At 44.9% G+C, this 27,158-nt stretch overlaps 1 long non-coding RNA gene across 2 annotated transcripts in view; it reads right to left on the reverse strand.

The window, feature by feature from the left end:
• The window catches only part of LOC122463882, a 398,090-nt gene that overhangs the window by 92,994 nt on the left and 277,938 nt on the right, over nt 1-27,158 (reverse strand). For both annotated transcript variants that reach the window (XR_006287590.1, XR_006287591.1), the window contains one exon: nt 753-980. This is a non-coding gene — a long non-coding RNA (uncharacterized LOC122463882). The remainder of the gene's footprint in view (nt 1-752; nt 981-27,158) is intronic.

Below are 27,158 nucleotides of genomic sequence, written 5' to 3' on the forward strand. Positions count from 1 at the left end.
TTCTTTTGGAAGGAAGTCACATACCAAAGTGAGAGGCACCCATGAAGAACCCACATAGTCAATTTGCCACATTTTTGTACAGTCCTGTTTTAAATGTCTCAGACAGCGGGACTTCTATCCCTCCCTGTGGGGCACTATTCCACAGCACAACAGATCTCACCATTAAAGAAAAAACCCCAAACAAACCCACACCACGCCTTTGCTGACTCTCATCTTAAAGTGACATTCTTAATGTTTGTCCCATTGCCCCAAATTTAATTCCACTCCACCCCTGTAAGCACTCTCTGTGCCTTCTTGATATTTACAACCAGTTGAACACGTACAGGAATTTTCTTAAATCCCTGACATCTAGTTGTCCAAGCTAAAATTACTTAGCTCATTTCATTTGCCCTCTTTTGTACCCTGGCTCTCCCCGTTCCTGATCGCACCCACGTTCAGGCTAAACCTGTAGCTCCAGATTAAACGAAGGTTGCATGTAGACTGACACACACCTTGGCCTTCTCCTCCACTACTGAGAAACTGCAGCCTGCTTCCACAGGTAGCGAACTGAGCCTGTTAAGCTGAACACCAACCGGAGATCTACCACAGTTTATACAGCTCTTTTCTTCTTCATGCGCAAGGCAGAAACAAGGTTCTCAAAAGCAGGACTTTAAAGACAAGATGAAGATTCACAACCCACATGTCCATTTACAAAGTCATGACTTATAAAACGTGCAAGATGTGAAAGTTTTCAGCATTGGAAGCACACTTACGGAACTTGGGATGCTCTCAGCAGGGCTGGGGAAATCCAGTCTCCAGGGAGTAGACTGCTGCCAGACGTGGCCGTGTAAACTTAACAAGCAAATGCATTCACTTCCAGTTCATCACTGGGGTCGCTACCTCCAGTTCGTTGTGCTCCTCATGCTCAGTTTGCCTCCGATTGCTTTAGAGGACTTTGAACCCCTTTTCCCAACTGCAACAGCGGACTCCTGCACGGGTTCCTGAAAACGAGAAAGGTTTTCCATTTTTTGTAATCCTGACTTCCAAGTTGTCACTGGTCAAAAAGTGGAGATGAAAAGCAGTTGTTGCAAGGAGAGAGCAGCTCTTTTTGCACCCTTCTAATTGCTTCGGACACCTGTGGCAAATAGACACATACTCCTCTCATAGGCCAGAGCGAAAGGTGGATACTGTGAGCCTGATTCTCCTCTCACTTATACCTGGGGAAGTAAAGTGTAAACCCACAAAGTCTATGGGGGGTTATAGCAGTTTAAACCCAATACAGCAAAGAGGAGGCTCAGGATAGAATATTTTACAGATTTTAAGGCTAGAAGGGACCATCAGATCTAGTCTGACCTTCTGTGTAGCATGGCCATGGCATTTCATCCAGTTACTGCTGTACTGAGCTGTGTGTTTGACGAAAAGCAGATCTCCCAGAAAGGCAGCCTGATTTGAAAGTGGACTTCTGCATGATATTCCTGCTGCTGGGTAGTTTGGGGCAAATTCTTTACACCAAAATGTTCAAGCAGCACTTTGGATTTTAGGTGCATTTTGGGTGTGCGCACCCACCTTAAAAGCTTGATTTTCAGATATGCTGAGCACCCAAGGAAAAAAAAATTCAAGTCAATGGGAGCTTTGCGTGCTCAGCACCCATGGAAGTCTGGACGACAGGGGCTCTTAAGTCACGCCCATGAAGTCAGAGAACACTTCTGAAAACATGGCTGCCAGAATCTCTGTTTGCAAAGTAAGAACAAAAAAGCTTTCCTACTCCACGAGAGCAAGGCAATTTTTTAAAAAAAACAAGGGGGACGCAGCAGAGAGCAGCTGGAATTCTCCTCTGACCTACTGGTAATGAACTAGGGCTGATATGAAGGCTTCACAAATAAAGGGGTTGGGTTGGGGGGGGGGTAGTGTTGTGCTATCCCCATATAGACCCGTTGCAAAATCATTCCACTGTTCGACACAACAGGCAACAGGCTGGTACACAAAGACCCAGTTGCTACAGGCCTGGCAAGGGTTATTTTGGCTGTGTTGATTTCCAGGGCTAGTGTTGCCACAAACATCCTGTGCTAGACGGGGAAATGTTGCTCTCTGCGCATCTCCCAGAGCGCTGTGGTTCTTTCCCCTGGCTTGAGAATACCTGGTCAAGAAGAGGTTGGGACGCGTGCAGAACCCCATTTCTAGCTTCCTCAAAGATGGTGACAGGATCTACAGCAGCAGCAGCACAAGGAGGGGAGCTGCGTTTACTGCTCAGGGTTTGTGATCGGGGGGTGCAGATCCTAGGGTAGAAGCATTTCATCCATTGTCTAGGGGGAAGTCAGACAAGTTGATAATCTATGGAATTACAGGGTTGGTGACTGCGCGACCTAGTGTGAATCCTCCTTCACTGGGGAAAGGAACTTTGCTTCCGGTGTTCTTGTCACAGGGCCCTCACTTCTTGAGCTTCTTAAAGAGACAGTAACTGTTCACTGCCCAACTGTAGGGTGACCAGTTAGCAGCTATAAAAAAAACAGGACAGGGGGTGAGGGGTAATAGGCGCCTATATAAGAAAAAGTCCCAAAAAACGGGACTGTCCCTATAAGAACAGGACATCTGGTCACCCTACCCCACTGCCACTTTACTAAGCTACATCTGCAGTAACCATTCGAGGCTTTTACAAAGTCTTGTGGTCTGTCAGACCATGAGGAATTGGGCCCAATGGCATCAATGCACAGATAAAATAGCTAGAGATTTCAACCAGCTCTAGGAATCACCTATAATCATTATTTTACATTTATTAGTAAATATCTACTTTGCTGGGCTGTTGAAATGATGAATGGTGCAGAGTGCTGGGAAGACAAAGCACTGTATTAATTGCTAGATATCACAAATTGTGTACATAAAACGTGCAGTATGTATGTGACCTAGCTCTCTATCTAGTCTCGTCTCATTCCCTTCCCCCTCCAGTTCAGTATGGTATCCCCTTCCCACGCTGATTCCCCAAGCCATCCCCTTCCTTTTGTTAAGTCCCACCTAAAAAGTAATCTTTCACAGTCCCTCCTTCCCCGCAAAACAAATATTGTAGCGAAGTTACTCCTTTCTCTGGGGTCCCCGGCTTCTCGGTTTCTTCTCGAAGGCCTTGATCCTGCAAACACTTATGCATGTATGCAACTTTACTCAATGGGACCATTCATGTGCTTAAATTAAGACGATGCTTCAGTGTTTGCATAATCAGGGGCCTTAGACTATAAACTGTGCGGCAGGCAGTGTCTTCATTCTGCTTCTTGGGTGCATTGTGAATACCTAGCAAATACAATAATTCTGGCCCCAATCCTGCAAACTGCTACGTATCTGAGTAACTTCATCCATGAGTCAATATATGCATTCAGGTGGTCCGATCTGAGTTCTCTACATGCAGAGACACATTATCTCCACTTCCACATATGTGCACGCAGTCCCATAGGCTGCAATCTTGCAAACGTTTACCCATGAGTAACTTTACTTGTGTGCACAGCTACTCACAAACTACTCAGGAGGTGAGAGTATCTCACTCAAGGTGGATTATGCGGTGAAACGGCTACTGGGGACTCTGGGCCACCCTGAAATATGCTGCACGCTAGGTGGCGGAGCTCTGAAAGTGACCGGGGTTGATTAGAAAAAAATGGCAGCTTACGTTTAGTTGCATGTACAATAAGTTTTCAAAAAGAAAACAGGTGCTTGAACGGAGTCGATTTCAGGCACCCTTCTGTGGTTTCACTCCCCTCTCTGCTATGGAGTCTATACAGAGCCAACTGCCAGAACGTGCTTGTAGAAATATATTTGCGAGAACAAACAGCTGGAGGCAAACCACTGCATCCAAGGACCTGGTGTGGATTCTGCACCATTCCTTGGAGGATTTATTCTTCCTCACAAATTTAGAGACGTGGACTTGGGGGGACAAGACCTTGTTTCCATCCATTTCATGGGAAACTCTAGCCTGAAGCCACTCATTTGAAATATATTAATAGACTTGGGCCATTTTAGATGACTGGGTCAGAATAACAGAGAGAGGAGAAATTAGAACAAAAAAAGATTGAAGGAAAAATGATCAAATCATATTTTCAGGAATATTGTTGGAGGCTCTGAATTTTAAGTAACAGAATTTGGGCATCAGCTAATATTAGAAAAGTGGAACAGAATTCTGCCCTGGCCCTGATTCAGGAAGTTTAACTTTAAGCACATCAGTCCCTGTGACTTCAAATGGGACTATTCACATGCTTAAAATTAAGCACATTTTTTAAGTACCTTAACCAGGTATAAATCCAGTGTAACACTGTAGCCCAATGGGTTTGCTTACTTCTATTCTATTTTCTGCTTTGCATTATATTCTGCTTTATGATATTCAGCAGTAATGCAAGGAACCTACAGGCTTGTATCCTGTAAGACATCCTGAATGAGGGAGGCAACCTAGTGACAGAGGATGTGGAAAAAGCTAATGTGCTCAATGCTTTTTTTGCCTCTGTCTTCACTAACAAGGACAGCTCCCAGACTGCTGCACTGGGCATCGCAACATGGGGAGTAGATGGCCAGCCCTCTGTGGAGAAAGAGGTGGTTAGGGACTATTTAGAAAAGCTGGACGTGCACAAGTCCATGGGGCCGGACGAGTTGCATCCGAGAGTGCTAAAGGAATTGGCGAATGTGATTGCAGAGCCATTGGCCATTATCTTTGAAAACTCGTGGCGAACGGGGGAAGTCCCAGATGACTGGAAAAAGGCTAATGTAGTGCCAATCTTTAAAAAAGGGAAGAAGGAGGATCCTGGGAACTACAGGCCAGTCAGCCTCACCTCAGTCCCTGGAAAAATCATGGAGCAGGTCCTCAAGGAATCAATCCTGAAGCACTTACACGAGAGAAAAGTGATCAGGAACAGTCAGCATGGATTCATCAAGGGTAGGTCATGCCTGACTAATCTAATTGCCTTCTATGATGAGATTACTGATTCTGTGGATGAAGGGAAAGCAGTGAATGTATTGTTTCTTGACTTTAGCAAAGCTTTTGACACGGTCTCCCACAGTATTCTTGTCAGCAAGTTAAAGAAGTATGGGCTGGATGAATGCACTATAAGGTGGGTAGAAAGTTGGCTAGATTGTCGGGCTCAACGGGTAGTGATCAATGGCTCCATGTCTAGTTGGCAGCCGGTGTCAAGTGGAGTGCCCCAGGGGTCGGTCCTGGGGCCGGTTTTGTTCAATATCTTCATAAATGATCTGGAGGATGGTGTGGATTGCACTCTCAGCAAATTTGCGGATGATACTAAACTGGGAGGAGTGGTAGATACGCTGGAGGGCAGGGATAGGATACAGAGGGACCTAGACAAATTGGAGGATTGGGCCAAAAGAAACCTGATGAGGTTCAATAAGGATAAGTGCAGGGTCCTGCACTTAGGACGGAAGAACCCAATGCACAGCTACAGACTAGGGACCGAATGGCTCGGCAGCAGTTCTGCGGAAAAGGACCTAGGGGTTACCGTGGACGAGAAGCGGGATATGAGTCGACAATGTGCCCTTGTTGCCAAGAAGGCCAATGGCATTTTGGGATGTATAAGTAGGGACATAGCGAGCAGATCGAGGGACGTGATCGTTCCCCTCTATTCGACATTGGTGAGGCCTCATCTGGAGTACTGTGTCCAGTTTTGGGCCCCACACTACAAGAAGGATGTGGATAAATTGGAGAGAGTCCAGCGAAGGGCAACAAAAATGATTAGGGGTCTGGAACACATGACTTATGAGGAGAGGCTGAGGGAACTGGGATTGTTTAGTCTGCAGAAGAGAAGAATGAGGGGGGATTTGATAGCTGCTTTCAACTACCTGAGAGGTGGTTCCAGAGAGGATGGTTCTAGACTATTCTCAGTGGTAGAAGAGGACAGGACAAGGAGTAATGGTCTCAAGTTGCAGTGGGGGAGGTTTAGGTTGGATATTAGGGAAAACTTTTTCACTAGGAGGGTGGTGAAACACTGGAATGCGTTACCTAGGGAGGTGGTGGAATCTCCTTCCTTGGAAGTTTTTAAGGTCAGGCTTGACAAAGCCCTGGCTGGGATGATTTGATTGGGGATTGGTCCTGCTTTGAGCAGGGGGTTGGACTAGATGACCTCCTGAGGTCCCTTCCAACTCTGATATTCTATGATTCTATGATCGGCTTCAGCAGTTAGCAGGAGGCTTGAGGCCTACGAACTTTGGCATAGATAAACTTAGGCAACTCATAGGTTTTGGGGAACTGGAAGTAGAATGTAGGGGGGAATTTTGTCCATAATGACATCAGCCAACCACAGAACATGAACCGACATCAGCTTCTGGAAGGTTTCAGACGGAACATCCGACTGCAAGAGTGCCATGGCAACGAATTGATGTATGTGATAAGGGGGTGAAATCAAATACACTAACCTATAGAAGAAAGGCACCCTAACATCGGTAAGGGGAGGAAACACAAATAAGGAAGAGGGGAGAAACCACTATTGACTATGCATTAGACATCAGCGTAACATATTATAAAAGTGGCATCCCAGCCTGGGGGCAGTAGGAGAGAGAGCCCTTAGGAGCAGCCAGAATGACAACCACTGGTGAGGAAGGTGATGGTGATGAGGAAGATAATAGCCAACATTTCAGGTTGTTCGGCAAGGGATGGTGTGAGTATGGTGTGACATTACGCCCCATATTCATCATAGAAATACTGCTATATGAATTTGGCATAACTAAGATGGGTCATGTGAGGTATCGTTGGAAAGGTGATGATTTACTGAATGTGATTATCCAATTTGTATGCATGTATATTTCCAGATCTGAAGTTAGAAACATTGACGATGTAATAATTACAACTGTGTTTTCAGCGGGGAACGCTCACCAGACAGTATGCAAACAGCCTGGATGGGCCATTAAGAAGGACAATAGGACTTTGAAGATACTAATCTCCCTCCTTCCTGAAAAGTTTCCTGGGATGCTGCATTGACACTGCAAGGTAATGTGATCATGTCACCTGTACAGGATAACATCTTAAAATGCTGTTATTTTTCCACGGGATGGGAAACAAAGGATTCCCGCCATAGGGAAATCCTATTTAAGGCTGGGGAGTGAGTTAATCTAGGCTCTTCTCCACTGCCTCCCTGCCCAAGAAGGAAGAATGATGAAAACACCTGAAGAAATAAAGGAACTAAGCTGGGGAAGGTAGAGGCTGAGCCCAGGCGAGAAAGGTCAGCCTGTAAAAGGAGATTTAAGCTGCAAGTGATGCAGTTTACCTTCAAGAAACTCTGCAACCTGCTTGAAACAACATTTAGGGTGAGAAATTATTGTTTGTAACAAGTATTCCTTAGTATATCAAGCTTCATTTGCGTGTTTTGTTTTATTTGTTCAGTAATCTGCTTTGGTCTGTCTGCTATCCCTTATAGTCACTTAAAATTTACTGTTTGTAGTTAATACATTTGCATTTTGTTTATTCCCAACCCTAGGGTGACCATCCGTCCCGCTTTTAAAGGGACAGTCCCTTTTTGGGGGGGACTTTTTCTTATATTGGCACCTATTACCATCCCCCACCCCATTTTTCCACAGTTGCTATCTGGTCACCCCTCCAAAACCGAGTGTATGCAATTCATAACTAGGGGGATGGCGTGGGGGGGAGAGAAGCTGTGCCTATATTCCTCCACACTGAGTGAATTTCAAGAGCTTATGCTGTATACCTCTCTATACAGCGCAAGACAATATAATTTTGGGTTTACACTCCCGTGGGTGTGTGCACCAAAATGCTGGGCAACTCCCCGAGCTGAGTCCTGCCACATAGAGCTGACTGCAGACTGTGTGTGATTCTACAGCTGGGTGCGTCCCTATCTGTGTGTGCGCGCTGGAAGGAGGCTTGAGAGCCTGTCACAGCAGCACAGAGTAAGGGGAACCCAGGCTGGCTCAGTGGGACCCCAGCACATCAGGCGGCACCCCGGAAGGGGGGGTCCAACCCATCACATATGGGTGTTCAGATGTACTTCTTGTATTATCTCTATCTACTGTACTGAGTTAGAGTGTGTGCGACTTTGCTAAATGAATTAATAAATTTATTTGTAAATATGCAAGAGTTACTGAAGCGTGAGTTTTGCACTTGTGCACATTGGGGTTCCCAACTATATAATACTGGGCCTGCTCTTGGGACAAGAGCCTGTCAACCCTTAAAGTGATAACGTGGAATTTTTATTCATAATCTTTAGATCAGGATACAAACACCACTGATGTCAGTGGTGGTGTATTTATTCCAGTGTAAGCGAGAACAGACTTTGGGCTTTGATCTTATAATTTCAGATAGTTAAGTGATCTTTTACCAGTACTAAAATAATAGTTACAAAACCAAGCTGAAAAAAGGAATAGATTTCCTGTCTTCATATCATTGCTTCGAATCTCAGTTGTTTCCAGTGAGAAGGGTCCTAATGCTGAAGTCAGTGGAAACATTGAAAGGGTTCTGTGAAACCCATGTGAATCAAAAAACAGGCAGTTCTGCCTTTTAGAAGAACCAACTTAAAGGCTTGGTGATTAGAGTATGGGAGTGGGAAGCAGAACTCCTGAGTTCTCTTTCCTACTCTCAGTGTGGGCAAGTCGCTTCACCTCCGTGCCTCAGTTTACCCACAGCCTGTTTGTTTGCCTCCTGGCATCTTGAGTAGCCATTTACTGAGTGCAAAGTAGGTGTAAGACACGATCTTACTGTGGAATTTTATACTCCCCTTGCCTGGGTGGAAGGCCGTGGAAAGCAGACCTTCCCCGTCTGTAAAAGGGAGCTAACACTTCCCTAAGACCTATCTTTTCTGAAGTGCTCTGAGACTCAGAGTCTCAGCTGCTGCAATCTGCACAACTCTGTTAATGTCAGTGGAGCTATGCCAGTTTAAAGCAGCTGAGGATCCGGCCATGGTGGACCACAAGTGCTATATTCTAGTTTAGACTGGTGCAAGAGAGGGCAGAATCAACCCCTGCAAGTGCCAGATATTATGGTTGCTATATTCTCCATGTGTACCAAGTTTTCGGACTCTCTGCCGAGGCTGTCAAAGGGGCGAGTTGGACACCTGATTTGATTTTCTCTTCCTACAGACATATCCTCATCCCAGACGCAGTGACAGCAGATAACATTTGTTAAACAGTGCAAGAACAACTTAAAGCCATGGCACCTGGAGAAACTACCTGAGCCAAAATAAAAACCTTGGTAGCAATGCTAGGAGAGGCAATGCCAGTCAGCTATTATTGCCTTGACATAAATCAATTAAAATCTTGAGTTGAACAGCGATAACTTCCCATTGAACAACAGCAACACAAAACGGTGTCTTGACAAGCCAGAGGCTAGCTTCAAATTCCTTTGTACTCAAGAGAACAGAATGCAAACACTGCTCCGCTGATCAGGTCACAGTGGCGGCAAGTTTTGAGTATTTTGGAGAGACAAGATGACTTTTCAGAACAGATGCCTCTGGAGAAAGGCGGCAAGCAGAGGGAGGAAATCAGAATGACATTATGCAGCCGAGTGTGGGGAAAGTAACAAACGCAGACCTGCAGAATTAGAACGTCAACTCTGAACCTTCTATTATGGAAGATATATTCCAAACAGCTCCGTTCCCTTTCTGGAACCGAAAAGAGATGGTCAGGATTTCAGAGAGAGTGGGCGTGGCTTTGTAATTCAAGAGATCAGAACTGTGCCTTCTGGCCTTAAAAATCAATTAATCTATGAATGAACAAGCCATAAAATTGCACCAAGTGATGCCTGAATCAAGCCCATAACTCCTGGGTGGAGCTTTTAGAAAGACATCAGCTCTTGATTTAAAAAATTTCAAGGGACAGAGAATCCACCTCATCCCTGGGTAAGCTGTTCCCATGGTTAATCACCCACATAGTTCAAAATCTGAATTTAAATTTCCTAATTGGAATTTGTTTAGCTTCAGCTTCCAACCATTGGATCTTGTTACGGCTGTGTCAGATCAATTAAAAAACCTTCGGCTATTGGGGATCCTCTCACCATGTAGGTGTTTATAGAGAGCGATCAAGTCACCTTTTAAAGGGCCATTCTTTAAATAAAGAGACTAGGGACTTGAGCTTAACACTAACCTAAGCCTTTTAGGTTAGATTTCCAAAAAGCAATTAAGATGTCCATCTCCCACTGAAAGTCAATGGATGCTGAGGCCCAGATACTCAAAAGTATTTAGGCACTTAACTCGCAGAGATTGCAATGGCAGTTAGGGACCTAAATACCTTTGAGGATCTGAGTCCCTAACTCCGCCAATGTCCACAACAGCATAATGGAACGTAAAATCATCATTTAACATGGAGTCTCAGACAGGTGACGCGGTGCCCAGTGAAATGGAGAGGCCTAAAAGAAAGTGATCTTTTTCTTTAAATGCCAGGCTGCTTCCTTGCTCTCCGGCCGATGGCTGCTTTTGAAATCCTGTGCTGATCTTTTCCCTCCCTGTCTCTGGTAAATTGAACTGCCAGACACCACAAGCAGCACAAGGGTTTCCAAACGGATCAGGAAGGAAAGTGACGAAGATCAAGGGACAGCGGTGAAATATCAGGACTTCTTAGCCCCTCAGTGAGGTTGTCAGGACACAGAGTCTATTACTGGATGTTTGGTCCTGTTATTCATCCAGCAGTGAATACAGTTGATGTTGAGAGAACAGAGAAGGGAGGTAAAAAAAAAGCAGCCACCCTTCAGCACCAGCTGTTCCCAACTGATAGTCAATAACAAAACTTGCAGAGGAGAAAGACACCACTGTGGAGAATTTAAAAATAGACTATGAAATGATATATCCGGGGAGCACAGAGGAAAACAAACGCGGTTGTGGAAAAAAAAAAAAGATTGCAATGGAAAGAACTCTAGAACATAAGAATGGCCATAGTGGGTCAGACCAAAGGTCCATCCAGCCCAGTATCCTGTCTACCGACAGTGGCCAATGCCAGGTGCCCCAGAGGGAGTAAACCTAACAGATAATAATCAAGTGATCTCTCTCTCCTGCCATCCATCTCCACTCTCTGACTGACAGAGGATAGGGACACCATTCCTTACCCATCCTGGCTAATAGCCGTTAATGGTCTTAATCTCCATGAATTTATCCAGTTCTCTTTTAAACCCTGTAATAGTCCTAGCCTTCACAACCTCCTCAGGCAAGGAGTTCCACAGATTGACTCTGCGCTGTGTAAAGAAGAACTTTCTTTTATTTGCTTTAAACCTGCTGCCCATTAATTTCATTTGGTGGCCCCTAGTTCTTATATTATGGGAACAAGTAAATAACTTTTCCTTATGCACTTTCTCCACACTGCTCATGATTTTAGTTATCTCTATCATATCCCCCCTTAGTCTTCTCTTTTCCAAGCTGAAAAGTCCTAGCCTCTTTAATCTCTCCTCATATAGGACCCATTCCAAACCCCCTAATCATCTTAGTTGCCCTTTTCTGAACCTTTTCTAAAGCAAATATATCTTTTTTGAGATGAGGGGACCACACCTGTACGCAGTATTCAAGCTGTGGGCGCACCATGAATTTATATAAGGGCAATAAGATATTCTCCGTCTTATTCTCTATCCCTTTTTTTAAACGATTCCTAACATCCCGTTTGCTTTTCTGACTGCCGCTGCACACTGCGTGGATGTCTTCAGAGAACTATCCATGAAGACTCCAAGATCTCTTTCCTGATTAGTTGTAGCTAAATTAGCCCCCATCATATTGTATGTATAGTTGGGGTTATTTTTTTCCAATGTGCATTACTTTACATTTATCCACGTTCAATTTCGTTTGCCATTTTGTTGCCCAAATCACTTAGTTTTGTGAGATCTTTTGGAAGTTCTTCACAGTCTGCTTTGGTCTTAACTATCTTGAGCACTTTAGTATCATCTGCAAACTTTGCCACCTCACTGTTTATCCCTTTCTCCAGATCATTTATGAATAAATTGAATAGGACTGACCCTTGGGGAACATCACTAGTTACCCCTCTCCAATCTGAAAATGTACCATTTATTCCTACCCTTTGTTCCCTGTCTTTTAACCAGTTCTCAATCCATGAAAGGATCTTCCCTCTTAACCCATGACAACTTAATTTACATAGGAGCCTTTGGTGAGGGACCTTGTCAAAGGCTTTCTGGAAATCTAAGTACACGATGTCCATTGGATCCCCCTTGTCCACATGCTTCTTGACCCCTTCAAAGAACTCTAATAGATTAGTAAGACATGATTTCCCTTTACAGAAACAATGTGTATAAACCACGCCCAATGTGTTATGGGCCAGATAATTGCTTGCGTGCACAAGGGCAAACCAAAGAGAAACCAGTGAGAACCAAGGGCCACATTTATGGAAGTATTTAGGCACCTGAAGATGCAGATGGGGACCTAGCGGGACTTACAAAAGCATCCGAGTTAGACACCTAATGCCCATGGAAGTCAAGGAGAGTTAGGCTCCTAGTGGCATTTGCAGAAGTGCCTATGCACCTGTTTGCATCTTTAGGAACCTAAATACCTTTGTAAATCTGCCACCAAAGTGGATTAGGTGGGCACAGAAAGTGATACTGGGCTCTGTATGCTCAGACCTAATGCCTACGCTACTGGTGATACACATGGGCAAATAGCTTTGTACGATAGCACCTGCCAGGTCCCAACCTCAGTTGCGGCCCATTGAGCCCAGTGATATAAGCACATAGTGAGACAGCCCTGTTCTCAAGGAGCATAACATTTAAGTCGCTAAGAAAAACAAAGGGGAAATAGAAGGATGAGAAGGAAAGTGATTTTCCCAAGGTCATGTAGCAGATCAGTGGCAGAGCTGGCATCAAAACCCAGGTCCCCTAGCTCCAAGTCCAGTGCCCTAGTCGCCTCCTTTGGAACGTTGGGAATTAAACCTTTTGCACCAGCACTAGTGGCCAAGCCAAGTCTCGTCAAACCAGAGCAGAAGGCGGGTAGAAGACTAGCAGTGTCCTCTCTCTCGTTTGCTCAAACCACTGCAGCACAAGTTCAAGTCAAAGGGTTTTTGTGGGTGCAGTATTACTGTCGTGAAGTAGCTTAAGCTATCTGACCCAGCAGTTTTCAGAGCGTGTGAGTGAGTGAAAAACTCTATTAAAGGGGGCTTTGAGATGTGCAATCCAGAAGTCGATTTACCCAAATTTGGGAGGGATGGTGTCCGTCTGTTCAGTTCTGGGCTCATTCATCAAATTTTGAGGTTTCTGAATTTAGACACGTCTTTTTATGCGCATATATATACACACATCCATGTGCATGCACATACACTCAAACTATTGTAACAAAGAAAGATCCAGTGGTTAGGGAACTAGCCAGAAACTTCCAAGACTCAGGTTCAGTTCCTGGCTCTGGCATAGATTCCCACTATGATGTTGGGCAAGTCAGGCCCAAATCCAGAGGAAGATTTAGTGCCACTGAAGTCCTCAAAACTCCTGTTCAGCTGCCAGCTAACCCAGGAGGTGCCTAAATTTCCACTTTTACTGTCCCCAGGGTGCCGTATTTTCTGCTGCTGGGCACATGCACTTCCAGCTCAGTCCTGATGGCTGGCACCTGTCTCACGCCTAAGCCTCGCCAAGATCCTCCCCGCATCTCTCTCTTCTGTGAGGCCTCATCAGAAGGGGTGCTCTGAGCACACCTCACAAAATCAGAAGGAGGAAGTAGCCTCCCTTGTAGCCATTTGCCCAGAGGTTAGGGCACTCACCTGGGATGTGGGCTAACCTGGTTCAATTCTTCCTTTCTGCCTGATGCCGAAAAGGGATTTGAATTTGGGTTGTCCTCCCAATTCAAGTGAGTGTCCTAACCACTGGGACAGAGTTATTATCTCTTATTCTTGCCCCGCGCATAGTTAATTATGTCAATACAATGGAACAGATTTAAGGGGAGAAATTGAGGCACCTCCCCGAGAATATGCCCGAGTCCAGTGGTTAGGGCTGTAATCATTTAAAGTTTTCCACTGCAGTGTATTTACATGCCACTTACTTTTATTTATGGTTAACATCTCTTAGCAGCTTATTATTACATCTCTTTGCTCCTTTTAAGCTGCCCATCATCATGGATAAGTAGAACCGCTTTAGGGCTGTAAGGAGGCCTGTATTTGGAAGTAACTATGCATGAACCTTCCCAAACTGGTTCCACCCATCTAGGGTGACCAGATGTCCCATTTCTTGGGACTTTTTCTTCTCTAGGTGCCTATTATCCCCCGCCCCCGTCCCGTTTTTTCAGTGTTGCTATCTCTAGTAAAAAAGCAGGCATCTTAACATGTGCATCCCTCCACCGCCGCCACCTATACTCCAGATACAGAGAAGGACACTTTCCAGGTTCTTCTGGATATTGTATCTGGCTTCAAGGCCTAAGGTAAGTCCAGATGAGAAACACTTCGAATGAGCCAGCAGAGATCTAATGCCTCCAGCCTTATTTGGTCTCATCTCCATAGTTGTCTGTTTCTGATGGAAAATTTGTGCTTGATTTCATGGTGGCTGCTTGCAAGCAGCCACCAAGTTTCATGGGTTAGGGGGGAAAAAATGGGGCAAGCAGTGATTTAATTAGGATTCCATAATAAAGTAGCCATCTTCAAATGGTTGCTTGGTGTATTTGAATTCAAAGGGCCCCAGTTGCACTCTGCTGAGTGCGTTGAAAGCTGGTAGAAAAGGTAAAGGCTGACAGCCCTACAGCCCAGAGTGACGATTCCCTCTTTCCCCCGAAATGGACACACTGCTGTGTTGATGGGCTTGATCCTGCTCCCATTCAAGTCAACGAAAGCCGTCCTGTTAGCTTTAATGGCACAGGATCAAGCCTTATATGCCTCAGCCCTGAAGTGGTCTTTAAAGGCCACCTCGAGTATAGGAACAGCCACTGTAGGCAACGTGTCCCTGTGTTCCCAAGCAGCGGTCTGAGCCTGGAAGCCAGGGTTTAACAGATTATTGTTTTAAGGAATAAGGTCAAGCCCACGAGAAATCATTTTAATCTTCATCCCTTTTTAGCCTGATTGAGGCCTGGTAGACCAGTCTGCTGGTAGCACAGCAGACTGGGACTCAGGAGACTGGGGATCTATTCCTGGCTTTGTCACTGGTCTGCTGGGTGACCTTTGGCAAATCATTTCCCCTCTCCGTGCCTCAGCTTCCCTATCTGTAAAATGGGGATAATAATGTTACTGACCTCCTTTGTAAATCAGTTGGAGATCTACTGCTGAAGTGTGTTGGAGAAGACCTAGGACTTGTTGGTACTTTAACTATCCTCAATGAGGGTGCAAGACCCAGGCATTTTAACTCCTGATCTCTGCCCCACTTCTCCCACTGACATATTTTCTGTATTGCACCTCTGGAGGAGGGAATACTTCAGCTTCCGTTCAGTGGCCTCTCATTTGGGATGGTCAGCAAGGTGGGGACAATTGATACCAAACATATGGCTGGTTTTTACGGGGTGCTTTTTTCCCCCTGGTGTCTCATTTACTGAATCAGACTGAGCCTCCCGGCTCCCTCCATAATAACCAGTGACAATTAAGTGGCTTCTAGACTTAAGATAGCTGAGGAATCCATCACCTCAGAATAGAAATTAGGGTCAGGGTTTGGTTTAGAGTCCAGAAGCTCGTGGCTGGCTCCCAGTCCTGTCCCCAAATCATTAGCCTTCCCATCTCTTTCAGTGTCTTATCTCCATCGAAAGATCTGTTGCACTGATTTCTACCCCCATCTCATAAAGACGCCTCTGAGAGAGTATTTTCACTCCCTAACATGCGCCCACAAGGCAATTCCCTAGGGAGGCACCTACTCCCCGACCCAATATAAGGGCTTTATCCCCTCCTGCATCTGCTGATTACTCACTGCTGTCAGCCTCTGGCAGGACTTGAAAAGTTTTGGTGGTTTGTTGTGGAGAGAACATGGAAAAAACCATAACCAGACCCTTAAGGAAAAAAACCCAGTCACTGTAGCATCCCTTTTCTAATTTCTCATTAGCTAGACTATCAAAGCCTCAGCTAACCCAATCTTCCTGTACTACCGCTCCATAGGCTCCAGCCCCTAATTTCAATGAAGTGAAATAAAAATAATTTCTGACAAAGGTAAGGAAGCCTCCACTTTCCAATCACCTTTGTCTTCTAGCAATTTTTATACTCTCCTGCTAGGCACAGTGAGCTTTTCAAGTGAAACCAGGCTGATTATATCAGAATACTACAAATTGAATAACTCAAAACTCTCCTAGAGAGAGAGCGCTCGTAGAACTCCATGTTTGGACAGAAACCGGAACAGATGGGAAAGCGCTACCAAGCGCTGTATTAACCCTGCTGTTCTCTGACAGGTGGCCAATGCCACATTCAGAGTACAGTTCTAAAAATAAAACTCGGAAACACAAGATATTCCAAGGCTTATAATTTTTTATATATGTAACAGGGAGATAGATGGCCACTTGGTGACAGGCTTTTGCTAGGATTACAACCAGTTTCTTCTCTGGGTATACAAGCATTTTAGTTTCTGAGGCGGTCTGGACAGATCAAGTATTTTTTTTAAAAAGGCCGAAGTTTCAAAGCAGATTGGCTGCCATCAGTCCATTACAGCTGAAATACTGTTTCCGTTGCCTTATTATGTACATAATAATGAGAAAGGGAGTGAGATTAGGGCCATAGCTGGAGTGTGGAAAAGGGACCATAGACCTGGGGATAGATCCATAACGTTCTAGTTACTGGTTAATAGATGACCTGACTGTGAGGTGCTGAAAACAAGAGATTCCATTGGGTTCTGAGAGACTCCTGAATGCTCAGGACCTTTGAAAGTGAGCCAATTAGCTGCCAGCTAAGAGACCCATCTATCCCTAGTGGCTGGTCGGGTGGAAGACCTATTTTCGTGGTTGCGCTTAAATACCGTGGTCCAAAGTTTTCAAAGCGGACAAAGTGACTTGGATATCTATTTCCTATTAAAAATAAATGGGAACTGAACACCTAAATTCCCCAGAGTGATTTGAAAGTCTCAGCCCATAAGAAGCAGCGTTGAGTAAGAACCAAGGGAGGATTAGATATAGATGGATGGATGCACACAGGTTACAGAAGGATTTGATCTGAAATGGATTAATATAAACAAGGTTCAAGAGTGTTATGACTTGTACGGAGTTCCTGAAGGATCCACTTCGTGAATGGTTTAACTGGGAATTACAGCAGCTTTCAAAACAAAGCCATGGGCTAGTACTTCCAATATTCGGTTCTCGGTTACACAGTCATCGATGGTCACTATGGAAGCGTGCTAGTAGAATTTAATGGGATTGAAAACATGAATTACTCTAAAATGATTCTACAGAATTTAACAGAAAATCAGACGTGGTCTCTGTTTTTAGAATCATCCTACAGAAGGAATGTAATTCTCTGTTATATTCTAGAGAATGGTCCCAAAGCCGTACGCCTAAATTTTTATGACAGACTGATGATTGTGATTGCCTTGGCTTTTCAACATCCAACCTGAGATGCTCTGAAGGGACCTGATTTTGGGTCCTCTGATGGTCGGGCTTCTTTCAGTGTCTCAAGGTGGACTCCTGAAAGTGGAAGCGCCCCAATTCATGAGAGTTACTTCTGAAAAAATATAGGCCCTATACAATAGGTATGAGTGCCTATTAAATACTATGAGACTTTCCCATTAGGAGTGAGCCAGGGCATCGAGAGTGGAGAGGACTGCCCTGTCGAAACGGATTTCTCTGGCAAGCTGCCAAAACGTGAGGCTGGCAGAGAAGCACTGTCCAGTATGGATCCCATACTCATTACTACGGTATCCAAGCACCTGGTAGGTTATCCACTCACCTAAAGAATTCCACTTGGCCAGACTCTCAAGCTGAAGGGTTTGTTCCTGCAGCATGGAACAAGGATATTTTATTTGGAATACATGTGGTTTTCACCCTAAAAGCTTGTGCTGAAGGTATTTTGGCATCAGGCTTATCCCAGCCTCCGAACAAAACAATCTGATCAGCAAGACAATGATTTACATGAAACTACAATAGGTACAGTGCAGGATTCTGCTACGTGCATGTAAGGCCCCAATCCTGCAATGAGCCCCACATGTGCCTATTTCTACTGTTTGCAGAAATCAGGGTATTTGTACATTTGGTTCACATAGTGATCATCCCCCGCCCCCCAAACAAACAAAGCAAGCTCTGTTCTTCATTCCTGAAGCTAAGAGACAAAGGCTAATTGTTTCAAATTACCTTTCAACTGTCCCAGATGAGATAAGATGGCAGGAGGCAGAGGTAAATCACACCACTGCCTATTTGCAGCCTCACAGTTTAAAGAAGAAGTAATTCAGTGCTAATTAATATTTAGAAAATGCAAAAGTTGTCATCTTAAATCAAGCTGAAACACAATCACAGTAAGTGCTTACTTCAGCAAAACACCATTGAAATGCTCAGTGTTAGTGAACTGCCTGCTTATTTATTCAACTAATTGACCGTCAGTACCGACAGAATTCTATTACCAGAGAGTTAAGATGGCACTGAATTCTAATTTGTAGTAGGGCTGCACTCAGGGAACACTGGTTTGAGTTCAACTTATTTTCAATGGCAGAATTAAGAAGCCAAATGTGTAACACAGCTGACTTCAATGGAGTTACAGCAAAGATGGATTTGGCCTCACGCTTGTGAGACTACTGTGACGGGTTCCCCCCCAAGGTGCCACTTGCAACTGGGGTACCACTGAGCCCGCCTGACCCACCAGCCTGGGCTCCCTTTACACTGTACTGCTGTGATAGGCTCTCAAGCCCACTCCAGCACACATACAGAGCAGCATAGCTGGGGATAGCACAGACAGCCTGCCTGATTACATAGCCAGGGAGTCTGGGTGGGTTTGTAGTCATTTTTAGCGTGCTAGCTTGAGCGGAGCTCGTTGACGTTTCTCTGTTCAAGCTAGGGAAAGCATACTCCCAGCTGCAGTGTCGATATATCCTCAGCACATGGCAGATTTACACCGCAGCTTGCGCAAACAGGGCTTGTCTACACAAATACTTGAAGTGACTGGCCCAAAGTCACCGTGGCAGAGCTGGGAATCAAATGCGGGTCTCCCATATTCCAGACTAGCACCCTAACCATCAGACCATCCTTCCTCCTCTTTAATTCTATAGTGACTTACAGGACAGTTCCTGAATCACCAGTGAATCAGACTACAACTTCCTCCTGCATTTTGATTTTCTCTTTTGCGTCTCCCTCAGAAGTGCTAACCAGGTTCCTTTGTGAAATCCGACAAGATCACAGCCCAGGATGGCATCTCTGCTTTGGAGATGTTCCACTTCTAATCCACGCTAATTAACAATGTTCATGTTTCATTACAGTAAACACATCTCAGAATCTCTCTCTAAAATGGCCTTTATTAAATCAAATCTACCAAGCAACAAGGCACACTGCAACTGCATCCTTCTGATAAAGCCATGTTTGAGGGGATTGTCTCTGCTTTTCATTACAAAATAAAAGCAGAAAATAAACCACTGATACAGTTGCAAAAACAAGGGGCTTAAAAAGCTCATTAAGGCAGAGCTTGGCACCGTCATTATAATGTATTTGTCAAGGTTAATTCTGTGTTGAAACAAATGTCATTAGCACTGTCTCGGTAATCAATATGCTCCCTGTGTTTGCCTGCAACATAGAAAGGGAGGGGGAGCCTACATGAAGTACAAGTAGTTAGACTTGTCTATTTACAAAATATCCGTACTTGAGTCATTAGGGGACATGTTGTACCATTCTCAGCCATGAAGCTTGTCCATGAACCAGGCTTAACAAGTCAGACTTTTCTATTGATTCAGCTGCACTTGGATCAAAAACCACTGAAATAACCACCGAAGTTTCAGATCAAATACCAAAATGATGAAGCCCTTGATAATGGTGAAAGGGACTGGAAACAGAGTTGAGCACAAGCAGTCAAGATCCCTGGGATTAATTTTTAGCTCTTTCACTGACTGACTGTGTGACCCTGGACAAATAACTTTACCTCAGTTTCCACAAACTACAGATAATAATTAACGGGGCGGGGGAAGTATGTTTCTCTTTCTTTATATTTTACACACACACACACACACTTACTTGTAAAAACTTTAGAATTTATTCACACACACTCCCCTGGACTCCATCTCCAGAGTACAGAGGCTTAAACTTGAGAGTTACTGCAGAAACATATACTGATTTGCCGTAGGAGGCAGGGGGACTGAGAAGCCATTCAAGCACAATCAGTTCCTCAACTTTGCCCCACTCAGATTTGAATCCCTGAAGAGATATTTACTGTGTGTGTGTGTGTGTGTGTGTTCAGAAAACCCCACAAGAGAGCACACTGTGTAGATCTGCTTTGTAGCAGAGTGTATCAAACCAAATGGCAGATGTCTCCACATATGGGCAGAGTGGTTAGATATGCTCAGTTTCATACACCATAGCTTCATAAGTGTTTTCAAAGCACTTGGCTTTCATCTGAGGCCCTCATATACAGCCTACTCACAGGGACTGGCCTACTGGTTATTCTGTGCTAGCAAATTATAATAAAAACCCACATTCAAGCAGCTTAACAGGAAAGACAGCAAGTCCAGTGGTTATAGCACTGGGTTTGACTCCCTGGCTGGCTAGAGTTTTCCTGTGTGAGTGAAGGCAAGGCAATTAGCCTCTCTGTGCCTCAGTTCCCTATCTGTAATATTGTTTTCATAATAATTCTCTCCCACATAAGTGACAATGTGAGGCTCTCAGATACTATGATAATAAGTATGATTAACAGATAATGTTATTTAATAACTAACCCCATTTTTTACACTAAAAAAAGTCCATCGGGATGGGGGGAAATCACATGTACTCCGATATTGTTCAATTCAAAACCCTCTTACTTATTATTCAATTTACAGGCATAGGTGCTGGAACTCAGGCTGCTTGCGGGGGGCTGCCGCACTCCCTGGCTTGAAGTGGTTTCCATCATATCCAGGGTTTACAAGTTTGGTTCAATAGCTCTCAGCATCCCACTATACAAATTGTTCCAGCACCCCTGTTTACAAGTAAAAAAATAGGCTTGGTCTAATCCATCAGAAGTCCTCAGCAGACTGTAATCAAATGAAAGTAAGGTCTGGAAATGCTGCAAGACAGAACTGAAGGGCACTGGCAGAGGTGTGGGTAGGAAAGGAATAGAAAGGTGCTCTGCAGGCGGTCTGAAGGCAAATCTCTGGAGGGGTCTCACTAATTGGTCATGCAGATCAGGATTGAGGTACATTCGAAGAGAGGTTTGGAAGAAGTTCAGGGCCTGCTCATGCTCCCATTGAAGGAAGGTAGGTCTTTTGGTTAAGGAACTTAGGAGAACTGGGTTCAAATCCCAGCTCTGCTACAGACTTCTTGAGTGACCAGCTGAAAACCAGACACCCCAGCACTAGCCTGGTTCTTAATGCAGGATCAGGGCTTTAAGCTCTTTTTGTGTCTCTTCCAAATCTGTAAACTGAGGATAATGCTACTTTCTCCTGCCCCCTCTTCCCCCCCCCCCCCCCGGCCCCAGCCCTCACACTTTGTCCCGATTCTCTAAGCTCTTCAGGGCAGGGACTGTCGCTCACTAGGTACAGCACCTTGCACAACAAGGGCCCATGCTCTCCATCTGAGACCTCTCGGCATTATAACAACACAAACAACAACAGTGGGAGGTTGGAAGTCTTATACAACTCCTGGCTACACTATGCCTCTGTCCAGCACTATTAGTCCGTCCCCTTTACAAAAGCCAAAAATCTACTTGTAATAATTTAACCACATTTTCACCATAAAAAAAATGCCAACACAAATCAGGGCTTTCCTGGGTTCTTTCCGTAGCTAATCTGCTGGTTCCACACACCTGTGCGCGTTGTAAATGGCTCCATGCGCTTCATCAAAAAGAAATCAAATTACCTTAATTTACTTCCTCCAAAAGTAGAAGAGTAAACTATATGTTTAATTATAAACTTTCCACTTTGGGCAGCTGTAATTAATGAGTCAAGGAATCGTGCAATGTGCCTAGAGCAACCTTTTATTACTCCTGAGGTACCTGAAAACCACTAGCACTTACAGCCAGTCACTTCCTATTAGAATTAGGATCAGAAGTGCCTACCTAAGGCATTAATCATGGAGCGCTTTAACAACATTAACAGACTTTTAATTACATATAGTGCATACTATTGCTACGGATTGCACGCACAGTGCAGTGTTAATAAATAGCCTTCCTGAGGCTACAGAAGGGTTTGTCTTTGCTTATGTTGCAGTGAGAGGGCCAGAACTCAAAACTGTTTGGCTACTGGGTGATCTGGATATGAATTCTGCAGTTGGTCCCTCATAGGCCAGAACAAACCCTGGTTTGCAAGCCTCTAAAGAGGCAGTGTGTTCTAGCAGATAAAGTGCTGGGCTGGGTGTCATTCTATTCCCACCCCTGTCACTGACTGGACCCTGATCAAAAAAATCACACCCCTCATTAATTACGCCACTTGAATTTCAGAATGGTAGCTGGTATTTGGCAGTGCCATGAGTTCTGAGGTCTTAATACCTTTGTCTGAAGTAACAAAGGGTCCAGAGGAGAAAGTTTGAAGAAGAAAACTATTCTGTTCACAGCCTACGCACAGAGAAGTTAGATACAGACATCAATGCTCTTGCTAGAAGGTTGCAACATACCACTACTTTGTCCCTCATCCACTCAAAGTGATAGCTTGCAATTCCAACACAGGACTCAGTGCACCACAAACCCCAGCTGAGCGTTTGGAAGATCTCACTCAACTGAGTTTAATGAAGACTTTTTTCAGGAGACCAGAGAGAACGGCAGGTCCGCATGGTACCACAGAACACCCCACCCAACAGAGCTCCCTACCCAGATACCATGTTCCTAAAATTATACCGTAAGAAAAAGACTTTGCTGTAATGGAGGCGCATGTACAAGAGCAGGAGCTGTGATTAACCCAGCCCACCATCTTTCACACACAGAAATGCAGAAGGTGGATCTGGCGGAGGGGAGAGGAGCAGGCTTTACATTTTCCCTTGCCATGGAAATGGCCGTAAGACCCCCACAGGAAACTCAGGAGATCAAAATCACACGGATCCTGTGAGATTTGAAAGAGAGCAGGGCATGCTTGCAGAAGCTCTTGACTCTGCATCAGCTCTGTTTCCCAGCCCTCCTGGATACATGCATATTCTGGCTGCCCCTTGTCCCCTGCCTCCCTTGAAGTCCAGCAATATTCAGAGAAAAGTATTGCAGGCCCATCTTTAGCATTCTTTTATAGTTGTCAACAGATGGCCCGATGCCAAGTGGACTGTTAATTGAGATTCTGTCCCCAGCCTAGCCAGAGAAAAGCTCCAAAGGAAGCCAGATTGTTTCCCTGAGCTCACCACTCTTTCACTGCCCACATCACCTGAGGGAAAGACGGTTTGTGAAGTCATTTTCTCTAGTGCTAGAGAAAGTCATAGCTCTCATTAAGCAGGGATTGGAAGGGCTGACCTCCAGAGGACCCTGCTATGCTATAAGCACAGTAAAGCACAAGAGAAAAGGTCTTTAAGCCAGGCAAAGATACAAAGAAAATGGTTATGGGGTTGGGGGGGGGGGGAAGAGAAAAGCAAGGTACTTGGAAAATAAAAAGAAAAGGAGTACTTGTGGCACCTTAGAGACTAACAAATTTATTTGAGCATAAGCTTTCGTGAGCTACAGCTCACTTCATCGGATGCTTGATTAGTCTCTAAGGTGCCACAAGTACTCCTTTTCTTTTTGCGAATACAGACTAACATGGCTGCTACTCTGAAACCTTGGAAGATAAAGTGGTTTGTAAAGGTGCCTTAGGGAAGATAAAAGTCAGGGTGATCAATAAAAAGGGTCACCCTTGTCCAGCACAAAAATCTACTATTTTTGCCAGCCGGTTGTTAGGTTCCTACATCTATCTTTGAACACAGAAGCCCTTAATGGCACCATAAAAATCTTAAAGAAAATCCAGCGTATCATTTCCTCCCCCCCACCTTTAAAAAAAAGCCTCAAGATTTTTACCTTCCTAAATTCCTCTGCTGCTATTTTACAGGCTCCCTGGTATTGCTGGGCTATTTCCCTCTGCCACACAGAAGAAAAGGGTGCAAGTGAGCTCAGAATGCAGGTTTTACCAGTTAATTGCTTTGCTGGAATGCAAATAGGTTTGATCTGATTGGACAGCTCCTCAGCTGGTGTTAACTGGTATGGTTGCCTTGATTTCAATGAAGTCCAAGGAGCTGTTCTGATTCACACCAGCCGAGGTTCTGCCCCTATGCTTTAGGGCCCAGTCTCGCACTGTTACTCACCCAGGACTAGCCTGTGATACCCTTACTCGTCTTGACTACTACCTTACTCCTAGGGCACTCCCTCTGGGGAAAAAAAAACAATCAAAGGGAGTACTCACAGTGAAGGTATTATTCAATGCACGTGTATCCAGTCTTGCCCCTCAATAGTCCTTAATGAAGAAGTGCCAATTAAAATCAATGGGCTTGATTCTCTACTGCCTTGAACATTGTGCAGGCATCTACCTCTGTGCAAACAAATGCAAAGGCGGCGGGGGGAGGTTAAAAGTGTGTAACAGGTCAGACCAGATAGTTTTGAAAAGGTGGTTGGAGGCAAGTATATAGTGTTAGAATAATTAAATCCCTTTTTGCTCTGAACTGAAAGAGGTTTCCACAGTTTAAAGATGGACACCTGAGTCCAATTAAGAGCAGCTTGCTACCTTTAGAAATAGCTTTCGGGGGAGAAGAGGGATAAGAAAGAAGCTGGAGAAGGGCTGTATGTAGAAAAGGGAAAAGGCTTCTTCTAGGTAAAGAGCAGCTTTTTGACTAGAAGAGAAACTGTGTGTTTGTTTCTGGTTGGGAAAAGGCAGTGAGTATCAGGGGGCTTACCCTGTAAATATGGTAGGACTGATTTAATCTCTTTCCCCCGCACCCCACACACACTCTCCAAAAGACAGAAGGAGAAACTGAGCCTTGAAGTTGCTAAACAGGAATATTGTCACAAATGCTACCAGCGAGAGTGAAGATCTCTAGTTTGATGGAATTTCATATTCACTGTGCATTCACCTAAATAGGCGTATAAAGATTCAGTTTCAATTGCTAAGTGTCACAAGCATTGATTTCACTGTATGCAGAAACTGATGGAAAAATATTTCCATAATAGTAGAAATTTACAGCTCGATCAAGAAAAGCGCTGCTTGAAAATTTTGACACAAAGAGTTTTTAACAGTTCTAAAATTAAGCTTTTTCAATCACACCATCGACAGTCAAATAACATTGTCTGACCCCACCCTGCACTGAATGGCGCAACTGAAAATTTAAGTTAATAAAAATCACTGTGATTTGTTGAAGTTATTAAAAAAATAAAAATCAAGTTCTGCCAAGCCTACATATGAATGTCTGCACTTAGTGAAGTCAATGAGGATTAGGTGCCAAGGCGTGTTAGAAAATTCCACAAAGATACTGAGAGTCCTACATTTTCGTTGAAGTCAATAGGTGTTAGGCACCTAGCTCCAGATCCACAAAGGTAATTAGGCTCCTTCAATATCTTTAGTAGCTTTTGAAAGTATTACCCTAAATCTCCTAAGGGTGGGATTCACAAGGGGGACTTAGATGTATGTTTTAAATATGCATGGGAACACGGGGACTAGAATCTAGGTCTCCCCCTTCCAGGGGAGTGTCCTAACTGCTGGGCTATCGCAGGGAAAATCGCACCTTGGGCGAACACGTATTTTGGGGGCCCCCCCCATCACTCCTGGCCTCCCTGGGCTCCCCACCCCATCACCTCTGGATTCCCGCTGCCTCCCCCAGGGTTTAATTTGTATTGAAAGAGATGCCAGAGCTCAGCCCTGGCACAAATTAAGCACTTGCAGGGCGGCCTGATACTGGCAGGTGCTGGCCGGGCACCCAGCTCTGAAGGCAACACCACCACCCGCAGCGCAGAAGGAAGGGTGGCGCGGTATATGATGTATTGCCACCCTGACTTCTGCGCTGCTGCTGTGGCTTGTGATGCCTGGGGCTTGGCATGTGGCTCAAGGCTTTGCGCTGTCACATGGGGGCTGCATCTTGCCAGAGCCCATGGCCCTCCTGCAGCCCTCTGGCCACTCCTGGCTCACCCGGGGTGCCGTTTCAAATTTTTTTTTGGCGGGGGGGCGGGGGGGAGGAAACTTTAGCCATGATTCCAGGGACTACTTAGGCACCTGAAAACCCTAGGGGTGTTGCAGACAGTGACTTAGGAATTAGCTGACAGGACCACTGTATCTAATTGTTCTATGGCGAAAGAAAAAAATATCTACAAATGCCAATTAAAGCCACTTTTAAAGTTTATGTGTAAATTTAGAACAATCAGGAGATAACACAGCAAGATAGTCCCAATCCCTCGGGCTGCAGATGGCAGCAGAGCGAGGGGCACCCCTGCTCCTGAGGCACCCCTGGTCTTTGCCCACTTCACTCACGCTTAAGGCCAGCCCTGGCTATAACATGATTCATTCTCCCTGTTCCAGTGAATGTTTATTTACACCCAGTGGAACAGTTTCAACAGGAGAGATTAAGGAAGACCCACCTTACAATATCCTACCCGTTAAGAAACTCACCTGAGAGTTAAGACCTGAGTTCAAGTCCTTTCCCCACATCCAGCACTGCGGCGGAACTGAACCTCAGTCTCCCACATCCTAGACAAGGGGGCTAACCACTGAGCTACTGGATGTACAGCAACAGCACCTCCTCCCGCCATTTTGTGCATGGTTAAGCCTGCTCTGAACCCAGGTACCACAGCAGGCCCCAAAGGCGAGCGAGGTGGCGGAATGCCCAATTTGTGACTTCTGCTGGGGCTTAGTTAGGTGCCGAGCTGTTGGACAGTGTCAGTACTTGGGTGGCTGTACACACACCCTCTTGTTGCAACGTAGGTGCCTTGAGGATTTTAACAGCAGAACCGTAGGCACCTCGTGAGCTGAGGTGAGTACAGCATTCAATGGCAACTGAACAGGTTTTGTGAATACCAGCGGCACCTACCTGTTGGATTGAGGTGCTTGAAGAGGGAGTTGGGCACCTGAATCCCCTTTGTGAGGCCCTAAGCCCCTTTTGAAAGAGTCACGCAGTTTCTACCAGACCTCATGCATGTGTCATTGTGATATAATAGTACTGTGGTTCCCGTCAAAGCATGTATCCACCACATACCCTCCAGGTTCACTTACAAAAATGCCCATCTGCATGTTTCTGATCCCCCAAGTGTAAATTTCATGTGTTTCATCAGGGCCTCCTATTAGATACAAGTACTCAGAGTTCCTTTATAAT

Source organism: Chelonia mydas, chromosome 26 (genome assembly GCF_015237465.2).
Source record: "Chelonia mydas isolate rCheMyd1 chromosome 26, rCheMyd1.pri.v2, whole genome shotgun sequence".
In the NCBI taxonomy this organism is placed as follows: domain Eukaryota; kingdom Metazoa; phylum Chordata; order Testudines; family Cheloniidae; genus Chelonia; species Chelonia mydas.